Source organism: Clupea harengus, chromosome 19, assembly GCF_900700415.2.
Source record: "Clupea harengus chromosome 19, Ch_v2.0.2, whole genome shotgun sequence".
NCBI lineage: Eukaryota > Metazoa > Chordata > Actinopteri > Clupeiformes > Clupeidae > Clupea > Clupea harengus.
The window spans coordinates 17,663,977-17,679,578 of record NC_045170.1 but is presented as its reverse complement, the minus strand read 5'-3'; the positions used below and the strand labels follow the sequence as shown (position 1 = coordinate 17,679,578).

The 15,602-nt window shown below is 39.7% G+C and overlaps 1 pseudogene; it reads right to left on the bottom strand.

Moving 5' to 3' along the window:
- Positions 1–200: 200 nt before the first annotated feature.
- Positions 201–12,725, bottom strand: LOC105901991 (annotated as a pseudogene).
- Positions 12,726–15,602: the final 2,877 nt, after the last annotated feature.

The window sequence follows — 15,602 nt, the reverse complement described above, 5'->3', positions numbered from 1 at the left end:
ATAAATAAAGTTTTATTATTATTATTATTATTATTAAATCATCAGGTTTTAGAAAGAAAACAAGTAAAAACAAATAGGTATATTCCAGTAATCTTTAGAATTGATTTTAAGGTCCTTCTCCTTATATAAAAAGCCCTTAATGGAATAGGACCAAGTTACATTGCAAACTATTCAATTACTTGCCTTCAAGAACACTGCGATCATCGAATAGTGGTTTATTGGAGGTTCCCAGCAACAGCCGTAAGAAAATCAGGGACACGGCCTTTGTCAATTACGCCCCCAAAGCTATGGAACATACTGCCTATAGACATCAGGGAAGCCAGCTCGTTAAGCTGAAGCAGAAGCGCTGAAGAAGGGTGGTGAAGAAGAGGAAGAGCTCCATCCTGGCTAGACTCTCACCCAGACACGCCCTGCGCCCTGAGACACGGCGAAGGAGAGAGAGGTCATGAACTCTGCCATGCACTCCGTTTAGACAGAATACACCACAAACTAACGCTAAACAATGTTATTGTCAGCTGGTCACAAGCCTTCAGCTAAAACTCCTCCAAAAGTTCAGTGATGTATAGCATTGTTGCATGAAAAATACCTGCAGAAAAAGGCAAGAAAGCATCCCTTTTGACAAACTGCCCCTTGTCACCCAGGAAGTGCTCTGGGTTGAATGAATAGGGTTTCTCCCACTCAGCTTCATCCCTCAACACTGATGTGAGCAGAGGGATCACACAAGTGCCCTGCAGAATAGGGAGGCATACAAGTGAGACAACAATCATACAGTTTGCTTTACTCATCACACCCCTAAGACATGATATGGCTTTTATATACCGGTAACAGGTAAGCATGCCCATCGCTTAATTTGTATTAATAGAAGACATTTTTTTACTTTTTCCCCATGAATATTTTTTATATATATGATTTCCACGCTACATTTCTCATTTTATATCATGGTTATTTGGACACCGGCTCTGAAGGCTACTCGAAAAGACACTAGACCATTTTGATAATGTAGCCCTGGAAGTGAACATCACAGCTGGTGGAGTGAGGGAGACTAATGGGCAAGATGTTGGCCAGCCTCTGGGTCTAGTGGATCACTGCATTTGTGTAGGGTAGGCTCTTCCTGTCCTCGGCTACAGGCTGCCGACCACCGATCACTCTGTCCATCTCCTGCTGAACTCGGTCTGAAAACAAACCAAAACGTTTGCAGGACTCACCAACAACCTCAAATGAATCCTTCATTTTACATTTCTTTTACATACTTTTCTTCCATTCCTTACTTTTGTTGGTAACATTTTATTTCAAAGGGTGTGCATAAGCCTGACATGACACGGTCATAACGGTCATAACACAAACAGTCTTTGAGAATGTTTACGATGTTGTCATGTAGTGTCACTCAGTAAATTATGTAATTTATAATGTCAAGTTGACAATGTTTGGGTTGTCTTATGGCAACTTGAAATTATCCAAGAAAATATAACCCATCATCTGACAGTGTAATAAATCTTAATGACGTCTTCATGAGTAGCCCAAATTGTACCACTGTAGTTGAAAAATTAAAACAATTGTGACAATTATAACCAACCACATATGACAGTTGAATGTACTGTTAACACATAAAGCAAAAGCTAGTTTGATAGTTGGGCCTGCCATTGCATGTTGTTGGTATGTTGGTTAATGTGAAGTTGTCGTAACAAAGACATCCCAAACAATGTCAACTTGACGTTAAAAATAGTATAATTTACTGAATGACAAATAATGACAAGTCATAAACACTCATAAAGACACCTTCATGTTCAAGACAAGTGTCATGTCATGGTTATGACAGTGTCATGTCAGGCTTTATGCACACCATTTTAAATTAAGTGTTAGCCTTTTGTTTTTGTCCAAATGGCCCACCACTAATAACATGTCTGACAATGTGTCTATTAAATAAACCTGCTGGCAGATAAACCTTGGTCATCTGTCTAACCTTGGATTTGAGGGTATTTGGCCATGAACAGCAGTCCCCAGCGCAATATAGTTCCTGTGGTGTCAGTGCCAGCTGCAAACAGGTTAGCCACACAGTACACCAGGTTCTCCTCATGGAAAAGAGAGTCATTCTGGCCCAGTGTCTGGACACACACACACACACACACACAAGTGTGCGCATTCATTGGTCTGTGACGATGATATTTGACACTGAGCCTTCAACACAGAAGTTGTACTAGTCACGTTCAAGTAGTTACTCACAACTTTAAAAAAAACTCTTGTTAATGACTAATCTACTTGCTTGTGAGGGGCACCGGTTTTACATCAGCTTGGAGAGTACATGGCTCAGTGCTCGATGCTCTCTCATTCATCTGCTCTCTCATTCATCTGTGCCCATCATCAATTCATAGTCATTAGATTCAATGCCTGTTTTCAGAAACTAGTGAACAAAAATAGACTGGAGTGGTCAAGGCAAAATATATTTTCATGTGAAATCTCTAACACTCTATCTCTCTCAGGCCATGCCTAGATTGGTTAGATTCAAAGGGGACAGCTCGTAAAAAAACAGATGAGAAGATAACATATGTCATAGAGGTAGAGGGACACAAAACTGCAGTTTGTTCCCTAAAGAAATTCTCTCTCACATTTGCATTTACATTTAGTCATTTAGCAGATGCTTTTGTCCAAAGCGACGTACAAGGGAGAGAACAGTCAAGCTAAGAGCAATAAAAAACATGGTGTAACAATAAATACTACTTTACATAAGAATTACAAAAACGACCTAGAAAGAAAAAAGAAGTGCAGGAATGTAACTGCTGTTTTCACACAACTAGCAAATGCAATGTTGGTGCAACAGTTTTGTTAGATTCTGGTATTTTTCACCAATTTGTCTTTTCTTGCGTTGTTTCTAAACCAGAGCTAAACTGTACTTGAAAACAAAGTTGACTGTTCTCTGAATAAAAGTCTTGAATTCAGATGACGTTGGATCAGATTCTTGAGAAGTATTTATTAAATGTACAAATGGAATGGAACTACAAACAACAAAACTGTTTGTCTTTGAATGAGCTAAAGTAATTGTCCAAGTCCTCTTTGGACCATCAGACACAGGAGTTTGTCAAATGTAGAATGTTGTTGTCTCCTCAGCTACTGAACCCGAGTGGCCCACAATTATACCACTAAAAGAACATAACTCACACACACACAAAGGATTCAGAAACAACTCGTATTAGGACTACGGAAGCAGCAACAATTAGCTTCTAAAGATCAGGATGTTCTATTTCTAAAGGTCGGAGCCAAATACCAGACCATACAGCAGATCCAGTGTTCTAGCTCTCTCCATAATGGGAAACTCTCACTTGACCTGAAGGCACCTAAGAATGGTATGTTGACCCTCAAACCACCGTATCTATAAGTTACTTGGCACAAACACATGTCCAAAACACAAAGGTAGCAACAATTTAAATCAGGAGGTCAAAGTGATCCTGCTACCACAAAAGCTCTCTTACATTTAAAGAGATGGACCAGACACTTACGATATAATACATATAATAAATATCAAACCAAAATCTCACAGTATGTAGCCAGATATTTCCTTCTACTTGTGACATTCCTCTTATTTTGCACCAGTAATAAGATTTTGAATAATAATTAAAAAACATGTAGCCAGTGTTAAAAAACCTTTCTAAATGTTTTTTTAAAGTGATGTTCAGAGACCCAATCTGATGAGCGCCCTGCAATTGTACAAGAATGTTAAGCTTCAGAAGGTAATAGAGATCATGTTGCACTGTCAGGCATTGCTACAGTATATGATTTTGTGAAGGCTGCACAGTTACATAAACCTCAGGCATGATTACACTACTTAACATTATACTGATAACAGCAGTTATTGCATCATTTTGCCATTTGGTAGTTTGAGATATTGACAATGACAGGCCTACTGTAGAATCAGATAAAAGTCCCAGTAGTCTAATTAAAAATCTACCTTGTAAATTGTGTTTGAACAAAAGACAAAAACTCTAAATATGTAAGATAATTACTGAACATAACAGGTTTGTTCAAACTGCTTGAATGAACCTCATTGGTTCACAAAAACAAAAGTATTCCCATGAGTGATTCTGGGATTCAGGCCTCTTGTCTTATCACCTCAAAATCCTCTTCCACGCTTTTCATGAGGAGCTTCCAGCTCCAGAGGAATGGACGCAGCCACGGAAAGCTGTTATAAACCTGGGTTGATCCCAAAGAACAAGTAATAACCCACGTGGTCTGCATAGTTTATTCACTTGCTATTGTGCACAGGCATCTGTAGACAGAAATATTCCTTTCTAATTTCTTCCACTTACTTTACATTAACATTGACTATAGTATCAGCGAGCCACGAGAATAAAGATTATATCAAACATTGATGTGTTTGAATCCTGTCAAAGCCTGTCAGATAAAGCAGAATAGCTTACCTGTATTGATGCGTAGCCAGACATTGCAACATTTTCATTAACTCTGTTAACCCGGGCCTTAAATTCAGGGTCAGCATAATCAAAGCATTTTCCATACACAATGGCAGAAATGATGTTGGAGACGGCGTAATTCACTGGCTGGGCAGTGTCAAACGCAGCACTTGCCTATACCACATAGACAAGGTCCGATATAATCCAATGAAATATTTTGGTTTCTGCTCCTAAAACAAAACTGTATTCAGTGAACCTTACCATTAAAACATTGAAACTCCTCTATAAGGTACAGAGTCTCCTCTTGGATTTTCTCTTCAATCACTCTCTTGCCCATTCCAAAATCCCGTAATTTAGTGATCGCAAATCACCTCATCTCTCTCCATGTCTCTCCATTGGAAAATATTATCCCTGTGTAAGAGGATGGTTTGGGTGTAAAAGGCTTAACAAACATTATTTAAAACACAGACGAGCGTTGCATGGCTTGGCCAATTTTACTCCCATAGCCAAGACACTTTTAGAGGGCTGTCTGTAGCAAAACAAAAGTATTGAAAATGCAACTGAACACAGGGGTCCAAAGTTAGTTGTTTTTAGAAGAATGTCACATAGACAATTTTGTTGCAAGACACTGTTACCAAGAAAAAAAAAGATGAAAAAAGGGATAACTGTGGCCATCGAGCTGCATCGAACTGCATTCCGAAACTGTGGTTGCCATGGATTATTATTGCTAAAAGTTGAATCAAAATTCTTTGCACATAATCTTACTGGTATAAATGTAAAGGCTATGGATTTAGACCTTAGAACCTTCACGTTTACAAGGCTTTGATATCATGATGTAGTTTACAATGCTCTTGTATACCATACATCCTTGGCATGTAGTTCTTTGTACAGATGGATAGTGTTAAGTGCTAGTTATAGGAGAGGCATCCAGTTTTTTTGTGTGCAAAATAATCATGTTGACAGACAGAGATACAAGGAGCTGGAGCTGGAGCGAGCAGAGCGCTCCAAAGTTTTGATTAGTGGGTAATATCTTCAGGGCAAGAGGGCGGAAAGGAGATTGATATGGCAAACATAATTTACATCCTGATGAGCACTGAACTTAGGATGGCACAAGGGAGGAAAGGGGAATGCCAATTATGGCACTTCAGTTGCAATCACAACATGAACTGAATTGTAAACATGTCAGTAGGAAAAATTGTTCAAAAGTTATGAATGTGAATCTAGACACATCTTTATGGACACTTATGTGGTTGAGAGGCAGACAGCCAACATCTATTGCACAATTATGTAAGTGTTATGCTTTAAACTAGCGCTAAATAATAGTTTTCACCGTTTTGACTGAAACACCGTTAATGGATGTTTCGGAACATTAGGTTAATACCATGAATATGACCGCCAGTGGGCGTTAGCCTTAACACTGGCTTTGGAATGTTCTGGAACATTCTGTATCACTGCGCTAAAATGTAATGTAATGCAAAGAAGAGGAACAGTTCGATGGGAAGTCATATAGATTTCCATAGCAAAGGAAAAAAAAACATTCTGTAATTGTCCGCTAGTGACAAGCAGGTGTAGAATCACTCACGCCTTCCAGGTATCAGCATGGAAAGAGAATGAGAAGCTGTGTTTCATTTTGAGGTTCATACCAACATCAGATATAATTCATCCTAACAGCATCAACATGCTATACATTACACTGAGAAAATTCCAGGCTGTCTGGGGTCACAAAATGTATTACCAATAGTGACAGAACCAAATATAAAAGAACATGTCACAGACAGCGAAGTGTGTCTCCAATTCGTCTCTACCAATCCCAAACAGATCACTGTCAAAATGACAACCCTGAGCAATAACATCAGCCTTTATGAGAGGAAGACATGGACATATGATGCAGTCACAATCCCGTGAAAGCATGCTCTTCTCGGTGTCCCTGTCCTTCCTTGGTCTACCAGTTGTTTTTGTTGCCAGGTATTTATGAATCTAGAACACTTATTGATAAGAACCAAACCATACCTGTAACATGACTAAGTCTCTATGATCACAGATTGATGACATTCATGACAACACTTGATGCAGGGGTTAAAAGCATGGTGTGTATTTTTTGTTTTAGAACTACAACAGCCATATCATTCCAAAGTCATAACGAAAAGACAGGAAGTTCTGAGTTAGCTCTTAATATGTTAATGGTTAGTATGTGTTGTATTGCTTTGTTTCAATTCGTTCTCTATTTCTTCATTTAGTTTATTTTACCTGCCACAAAAACCATACAAAACTCTCACACAATGAGCAGGTGTTACATTGTACCCTTTAAAACATCATAATTATTTGAAGAACAAAACTACATACTGCATCTTTAGCTAAGACGCAGAAAATCAAGGACATAAATACAAATCAGTGACCTTACCGTGTCCTTTGTTGAAGTCATGGAATATAGGCAGAATGTCTCGATCTCCAAACTCCTCTGCATAGTTCACCAGTGCTTCTTTGACAGTTTTGTATTCTGCCAAGACTACCACCTTCTTGGGGCCAAAATGAACAGTGAAAACAGATCCATATTTCTTGGAGAGCTGGGGGGGGGGACGGACGGACGGACAATGCAACAAAATGAGTACTATTGTAGGAAACAAACAGGAATGAATGAATGTTTAAAAAAAAATTACTCTCGGCTCAAGTCAGGGCATTGTGTGCTCACTAACGGTGGGTGTCCACGGCACAAATTACATGCGTTAAATCGCATGCATAAAGTCGCCTGGGGGGCGTGGACAGAAAAATCACTGGCTGTAGCAAAGTTCAAGAAGCAAGTTCAGGTGCAGTGCTGCGCTGATGTAGCACATTAGCTTGTGCACTCACCAAAAAATAATGATAGATGTTGCGGCAGTCAGTCATGGGCTAATTCATTTGATTCATAATTTGTTAATTTATTCCATCTAATTCATATATAGCAGCCAGTTAAATCACGAAAACGTTATGTAGGGTGACCAGATTTGAGTTTGTGAAAAAGAGGACACTTTGCGGGGTCCAGCATGCTATACACTAGCCTACCCTGCCTCCTCCCCCGTGACAAAGTGTCCTCTTTTTCACAAACTCAAATATGGTCACCCTCTATAACACGCTTGGACATAGGTTTACGTCCTCTCTTTTGTCCGGGTAAAAGAGGACGTGTCCGGGTAAAAGAGGACATCTGGTCACCCTAGTTATATGTTATATAAGTTATATTATAATCGACTCGGTTTGTTGTTTATATGCTACACAAATGATGTGAGGTCAAACAGAATATTGTAGGTCTTGAACTGAAGCTCTGGACTATTACTGTTAGCTTGCCGCTAACACTTTAACCGAAAACCCATTGGAACACATAGTGGCTAGCAGAGGTGTAAAGTAACGAATTACATTTACTCACGTTACTGTAATTGAGTAGTTTTTTTGTGTACTTTGTCATTTTTAAGTAGTTTTTAAAATCGGTAATTTTACTTTTACTTAAGTAGATTTTGACTGAAGTATTGTACTTCGCTACATTGGAAATTACATCCGTTACTGAGTAAAAAAAAAACATAGTTCAAGAAAGGAAACCGAAAGGCGGGAATCGCGCACGACAATTCTCATTGCAGTGGTGGATGCTGCATAGAGTGGATGATTGAGTCGATGCAAGCCCGCCGGTGTCGAGTCACTAGAGATGGAGAAAGATGATAGTGCGGACTACCAACAAGCTGCGGACGACCAACAAGCTGAAGCACCGAACTTTCCGCAAGTTAAAATTAAAGAAGATGAAGAAACCCCGTATCCACAACTCAGCAAGCAGTTTGCCTTCCAACCTAAAAGAGGCAACAGCTATATAATGCTGTGTAAGCTGTGCCTGCCCCGCCAGACAGAACTTTCTGCTTGTGAAAATGAATCTTCAAATCTGCGCAAGCATGTGTTGGTAAGTACAGTATTTGTCCCTTTCCATTAGTAGTTCAGACAGCGTTTTTGTTGTTTATTAGCTTTGCTACAATAAGCAAAATATGCGTGTCATGGCACTTGTAGCCTCATTTTGGCTAGCACTTGCAACCACCCTGAGTATGCTAACGTCAACTAGCTAGCTAGCTAGGCTAGCTATACACTCATGTACCTATCCTTCTGTACCCATCCTTCTGTTAACAGCCGTCATCCAATAGACTAATAATAATTCCATTCCTGTCTTCCATTCGTTTCAGTTCATAGCATTATTATGTTCAGTCTCTCATATTGTGTTAAAAACTGCAGATCAGTCATCAGCAATAGGATACACCGCATAAACTGATATTAGGCTAATCATTTGGCTGCCTCCCATGCCCTGAAACAGGAACGATGTAAATGCGCACACCATCGTTGTCAGACAGTTGGACAAGTCAATGTCAATGTGTATGTCGTTATCTCGAATTTATCACGATGTGGTGGCTTTGCAACGTGCACGTCTTTCATGTTCATGCTCAGTGGTCTCGGTTAGCAAGAATTTAGGATTATGAATTGTGATGCATGTAGAAATAGAAAATAATGTTATCATTCTGTATATATACTGTAGGTCTGTCATCTCAAGTAGCTATTTATAGCTATTTCTGTGTTAAGATGCACTCTTGATGGCAGCTCAATACTTAATTGTCAGAATTGTTGTTTGTCATTCTACAGGTCTAGTCTATGTCAGACAACATCTTGGCCGGATGGTAGGGGCTGAAGCAAGTTGGACAACATTCATCAGATGAAGATGATTTATTTTCCTCAATGAAGTCCAGAAGGTACAGGGGAGTTAGAAGGGAACCTAGCCTGTGTCTCAGTCAATATGGATCTGCTGAACTCCTTTCAGAATATCAAAAAACTGTCCCTGAAACTCAATACTGGCCTACCTGCCTCGGCCGCCTGCGAGTGACTCTTCGGCTGTGCTGGATTGCCGTTTACTGCAAAGCGAGCCCGGATGAACTCTACACACCTTGAAAATCAGCTGCTGCTCTAACTCAACAAGAAGTTTGTAGACTAATGCTCTAAAGGTGGACACAAGTAAAGTAACCAAAGTTTTAATATAGTGGAGCAGCGGCATTTTAACTTTTTTATTTTAGCTGTCATGTGGTTCATGTCTTGACATGTCCTCCCAAAAGTTCTTAAATGTTGTGTTGACAGTTTAATGTTTGACATGTTTAATGTCATTGCACTTATATTTCTAAAGATTTCCTTTAATTAAAAATAACTAGTTTTTGTATTGGATTTATGACCCCTTGTCCTTTTTTGCACTATATAGGAGCAGCCCCGATCAAGTTGTTGAAAGTAACTAAGTAACTTTTACTTAAAGTACATTTTAAATTAACTACTTTTTACTTTTACTTGAGTACATTTTTAGATGGGTAATTTTACTTGTACTTAAGTAAAATTTCATCAAAGTAATTGTACTTTTACTTGAGTACAACATTTCAGTACTTTTTACACCTCTGGTGGCTAGCTAGCTAGCTGCTAATAAGTTACCTATAACGTTTAATTGATTGTTGTTTACTTTGCACATGAGCACATTTTGGGACGAATGACCCACTCCAATATTAGCGATCTCAGTCACTACGTGGAGTTTGAGTATCTAATCATGTATTTAATGATGACTTTATTGACAGCACAAAACTGTGGGTGCTTCCAACATAACCGCGAGCGCAAAAAAGCAAAGCCCACCTGGCTATCCCTAGCAAAGCCCAACTTTGCTACAGCCAAACATGATTTTCCTGACCACGCCCCCCATGCGACTTTACGCATAGCGATTTAACGCATGTCATTTGTGCCGTGGACACCCACCGTAACTATATCTGTCCGAGTCAGAAAAAGAACCAATAAGCTTGATTAACTTTTCAGATTTAAAGCATGTTACATATCAATATGAATCTGTTACACCCACTTGTCATACTATAAACATTAAATCTCTTCTAAACCAGTCATTTTTAATGAATGATCTTATTTGCACACATAAACTTGATTTTCTACTTTTTACTGAAACATGGTTGGGTCTAGCAAGCAGTATTACTACCCTCATTGAATCAGCTCCCCCAAACTTCACTGTTATGAGCGCTTCCTGAACAGACAAAGGAGAAGGGGGGATAGCCACAAAGAATATTTTCAGTGCAAACAGCCATCATTTCGTGACTTTATATCATTTGGACCTTGTCATCACAAAGGGTCTCAATATCTCTACAACTGTCAAGGTCCTTATCTGATCCTTTCTGTCTGTTCTTTGATGTGTTTATGTCTACAGAGGAAGAATTCACAAATTCAGAACAGAAAGAGTCACAAATGATCATACCAGTGAGCAGGCACTTGCAAGGACCTCAAGTCTACTGTCAGACTCTGTAGATGAATGCCTGAATAAAAATGAGGAGATATTTAGGATTGCTGTCGCTACACGATGGTAGTCCTTTGGGGGATAGTAGTCCCTCACATTGCGCATGCGTCATTTTGCGACACTGTCGACTGCTGTCGACAGCGAAGCCGCGCATGCGTCACAACGACAGATCCGTTTTCAATCATGGAGAAAAGCGACGAAAGGCAGTTTTTTGAAAACATGACCATTTATTTAAAAACAAAGAAGATGTCACAGTGGACAAAACAGATGAGGTGGAGGATCAAAAAGTCTCTCCCCAGTTTCGTTTCATATGTTGACGTAGAGCCTTATGCTGTTAGCTGTTTACAACATAATTAAATATAACATTAAATATACCCACATTATGCGTTAAGACAAGCCCCATATGTTGACGTTTAAACCGTTTACAAAATTATTAAATATTACGTTAAATAAACCTACATTATGCGTTAAGACAAGCCAGATATGTTGATGTTGATGTTGAGTCTTATGCTGTAAACCGTTTTGTTGTCTGAGCATGCGCGATTATGTTGAGCCTTATGCCATAAACCGTTTGTGTCTGAGCATGCGCAATGTGAGGGACTACTATCCCCCAAAGGACTACCATCGTGTAGCGACAATTTGCTACTCATCTTGACACAAAAGGTCCTAAAGTAAAGGACCAAAACATTGGTTGCAATCATGGTTTTCACAACCATGTGAAAGCAATAGCCAATTCAGCTTTCTTACCATCTCAAAAACATAGCCAAACTTAGAGGCCTTATGTCAAAACAGGATTTAGAAAAACCCATGCCTTTATCTCTAGCAGGGTTGACTACTGCAATGGTCTTTTAAAAGGCCTTCGTAAAAAGACTATCAAACCGCTTCAGCTTGTTCAAAATGCAGCTGATAGAGAGTCACTAAATGGGACAGAATCTGTCAGATATGTTTCAGCGGTACACACTTGCTAAATCTCTCAGATCATGGGAGAAAAATCGGTTGGTAATACTAACTGTCAGAACTAAACATGCTGCAGCTCTGGAACCAACTTCCTGATCATCAAATGTACTCCAGCTGTAGCCAGTTTCAAATCTAGACTTAACACCCTACTGTTTTTGTTAACTGATTGAATGCACTCTACTTTTTATTTATTTACATTTTATTATTTGTCCTTTATGTTTTCTTTTAGCTTCATTTGTAAAGCACTTTGAATTACCAATGCTTATAAACTGCTATATAAATTAACTTGCCTTAAACAGCTGTCTGGCACATTAGATATGTTTAAACCCGATAGTTTGAAAGAATGATTGGGCAAAGCTGATGCAAGATGCACGTCACCCAGAGTACTGTTAGGGCCGAAACACACCAAACGCGTTTTAAAAAACGGGACGCTAGCAAATGCATTGTTTCCTATGGTACGGCGCGCCTTGCGTGTGCGCCTTTTCTCCGCCACGCGTTGCGTCTTTCTAGCGTTTTTTAGATGCGCTTAAAAGTTGAACTATTCTCAACTTTCCAGCGCAAGGCGCGGAGGCGCACCGCTCATCAATGTCACACTTGGCCAGGCAGGTTGCGCACGCAGCTCCGCTTCCTAGGCGCCGGGCAAAACAGCCTGGTGATCCTGCGAATGTTTTGCCCGCCGCACTTTGCCAAGGCGTTTTTGAAGCGTCTGCCGTTTTAAAAACGCGTTTGGTGTGTTTCAGCCCTTACAGAGCATTCACACCTTCGCGTTGGAATGCGTTGATCCGTTAAGGGCGACGGATCCCCATTCACTTTGAATGGGGTGTCGTCATCCTTTGCCGAACTGAATTGTGGCCCAGTTCAGTTCGTCAAAAGGGCCTATTGAGGTCCAACTGCAGCAGGTTTCCGAGGACGGGGAGGGGTCTTGGTCCTGGAGGTTCCTTTCCCTGCCCTGGTGTGTTTGAGGTAAAACAGTCAAAACAGACGTACAACAGAATACAGAGTAGGGCTAGTGTGCAGGACCCCAGAAGTCCCTCTAGAAGAGACATGCTGTAATTACCAAATGTTGTAAACTAGCTAACAAGGTCTGCAGTTAGGCAAAGCTACTAGCGGAATAAACATGTTTCTCATCTGAGTGCTAAGGCGATTCTAAGACGGCTGCGACCGGTTATTCCAATGACTCCCAGCTGTGGCCGGTTATTCCAGCCAATACCTACTCCAGGAGTCGGTCAGAGATTATCGTGATATTTCCGTTACACCCGAGGCAACCACCTGGTATCAATGAGGGTCATCATTCGACCGTCGTATATTTACCGACAGGAAACTTTAACACGCGAACATCCATAAAATAGCCTACACTGTAAAAACTGAAGCGTTGAACCAACTTAAAAAAATTAAGGCAACGTGCTGCATGGATCTTTTTACGTTGGTTCAACTTGCAATACTTTTCAAGTATAATGAACATACATAACATCGTTGGATAAATCATTTTATTTAAGTCAGGGCAACTAGAAACTAACATGGTAGTTTAACTTAATTTATCTTTGTATCAAAAACTAGAATTATCGAGTTGGTGTAACTAGTTTATTTGAGTTGGTTAATCTAATTATATTTAGTCTTACCAATTGACCGATCGCCAGGGCCCCGCCCCCTTAGTTACTGTTGCTACGTCCGACACAATTCCCGGAACTGTCAAGCCAAAAGCCATGGCGAGTATGGGCACAAGCGCTATAGCTGTCAGTGTGAGTGATGATTTTTGGAGTAATAACTCCGCGATATCCTCCAGATCAAGGCAAAAGGGACTGCAATATGCAGTGGAAGGATATATCCAAAATATTAAGATCAACAACGAAGTGGACACAACAATAATCAAAGCATAAGCATACAGGTCTCAATCAAAAAAATTAGAAACCCCACGACCTCTTCATTAAATGCAACCAGCACAGCCTTGTAGACTAGTCATGTTATTTCACCACTGGGTAAGATCTGTATATAATATTTCAAGCTAGCTAATAACCTACAAAGATTCTTATTTATTCTGTCTCTGGCGAGAGACTCTGGAGGTATCTGTCTATTTAGCTAGCTAGGATGGTGACAATCTAGAGAACAGTACAGTAACGTACCAGTGTGGATCAAGATACTGTAGCTGCTAGTAACGTTATTGTTCAAGGGATGTGTGTGCATTTTGCTGAAAGTATTTCACAGTCACTGTAGTGATAACTTGCTTGTAAAATGACGATCCTGATGTAATGCTATGGCTTTGTATCAGATCGCCAGGTTATTGCTCTCAGGTTGTGCCTTATGCATACCTTGGGATGCCCATTCACAAAATGCACAAAGATTAAAATAAAAAAAACTTCATAATGGCCTTTTGTTCAACATTGATACAGTATGTTAAGCTCGAGCTAGTCTCTCCAACTAAAGTGTTAATGTTAAAATCAAAATGTTAATGTTACCGTCTGTAAAATTGCACACTGAGCTATCCTAGCTAGCGATGTTGATGTTACGTCTGTAAAATTGCACGCTGAGCTATCCTAGCTAGCGATGTTGATGTTACGTCTGTAAAATTGCACGCTGAGCTATCCTGGCCAGAGATAGCAAACGCCAGCAGCATAAATACAAAGTGTTCGTTAAAAGTTCTGTTCAATGTTGAATCAAGCATAAATACAAAGTGTTCGTTAAAAGTTCTGTTCAATGCTGGCGTTTGCTATCGCTAGCTAGGATAGCTCAGAGTGCAATTTTACAGACGGTAACATTAACATTTTGACGGTAACATTTTGATTTTAACATTAACACTTTAGTTGGAGAGACTAGTTATGTACTTCTAGTGGTAATAATACAAGTTGTCATGAACCATAACTGTTTGGGGATGTTCATTCAACTAGACAGTTATTTTTCATACCTAGCGATAGCGTAGTTCGCTAGATCGATATCATAGCTAGCTGCAAGCAGCTTCATTTACTTTGGAGCAGACATATGTGTGTTTTTCGATATATTGAGGTGGGAGTGGGGTCTCCCACACTGTTTAATCCACCGCCGGCACCTTTCCTCTTGTGTTTTGGGCTTTGGAAATGCGAAAACGACGCATCCCTCTAATCTCCGTGTCAGATCTAAAAGTCCCGTAAGCACACTGCTTCACCATGCTGCTCAGACCTCAAACTTGTCGGACCTTCTTCTCTTAGTAGCGGTTGCTAAGGTATGATTGGACGAGGGCCGTTCTAGGGAGGAGTTTCGCGATCGGTCAATTGAAACAACTAGCATAATAAGCATTGAAACAACTTAGAAAAATTAAGGCAACATGCTGCATGGATCTTTTTACATTAGTTCAACTTAAGTTTTTCAAGTGTAATGAGCAATCACTTTTGCATTGCAGAAATCAGTTCATGTTTATTAAATTAACAGTTAATCAAAACAAAGAATTACATTTTGTTTACCATGACAGTAGCACATTACACAAACAATGGGTTTTGCTTAGCTATTTACATAATAAAATAAATCGAGTTGAACATAGGCAGTTTACCAAATCTTGCCTCCAGAAATGTCTTACTTGAGCACAAATAATTCATAGGTCCTCGAAGCAAAAAACCAACAAACAAACACGAAACATAATACCGTAAGATTAGAAGGACTCTACCAGCCTGCAGTTTGGCTGGGCAGGTGAACATGCAGTGTGGCTATATACATACATACATACATACATACATACATACATACATACATTCATGCATGCAGTGTGGCTATATACATAAATTCATGCAGTGTGGCTATATATACATACATACATTCATGCAGTGTGGCTATATACAGATATTTCAACAGGCAAACAATTCAACAAATAACGTCACAATAACAAACTAGTTTTCAGTGTAAATGCAAAGTATTGTGTGTATGTGGAAGTATCTTAGCTTTTGTTGACTGTGTGTGTG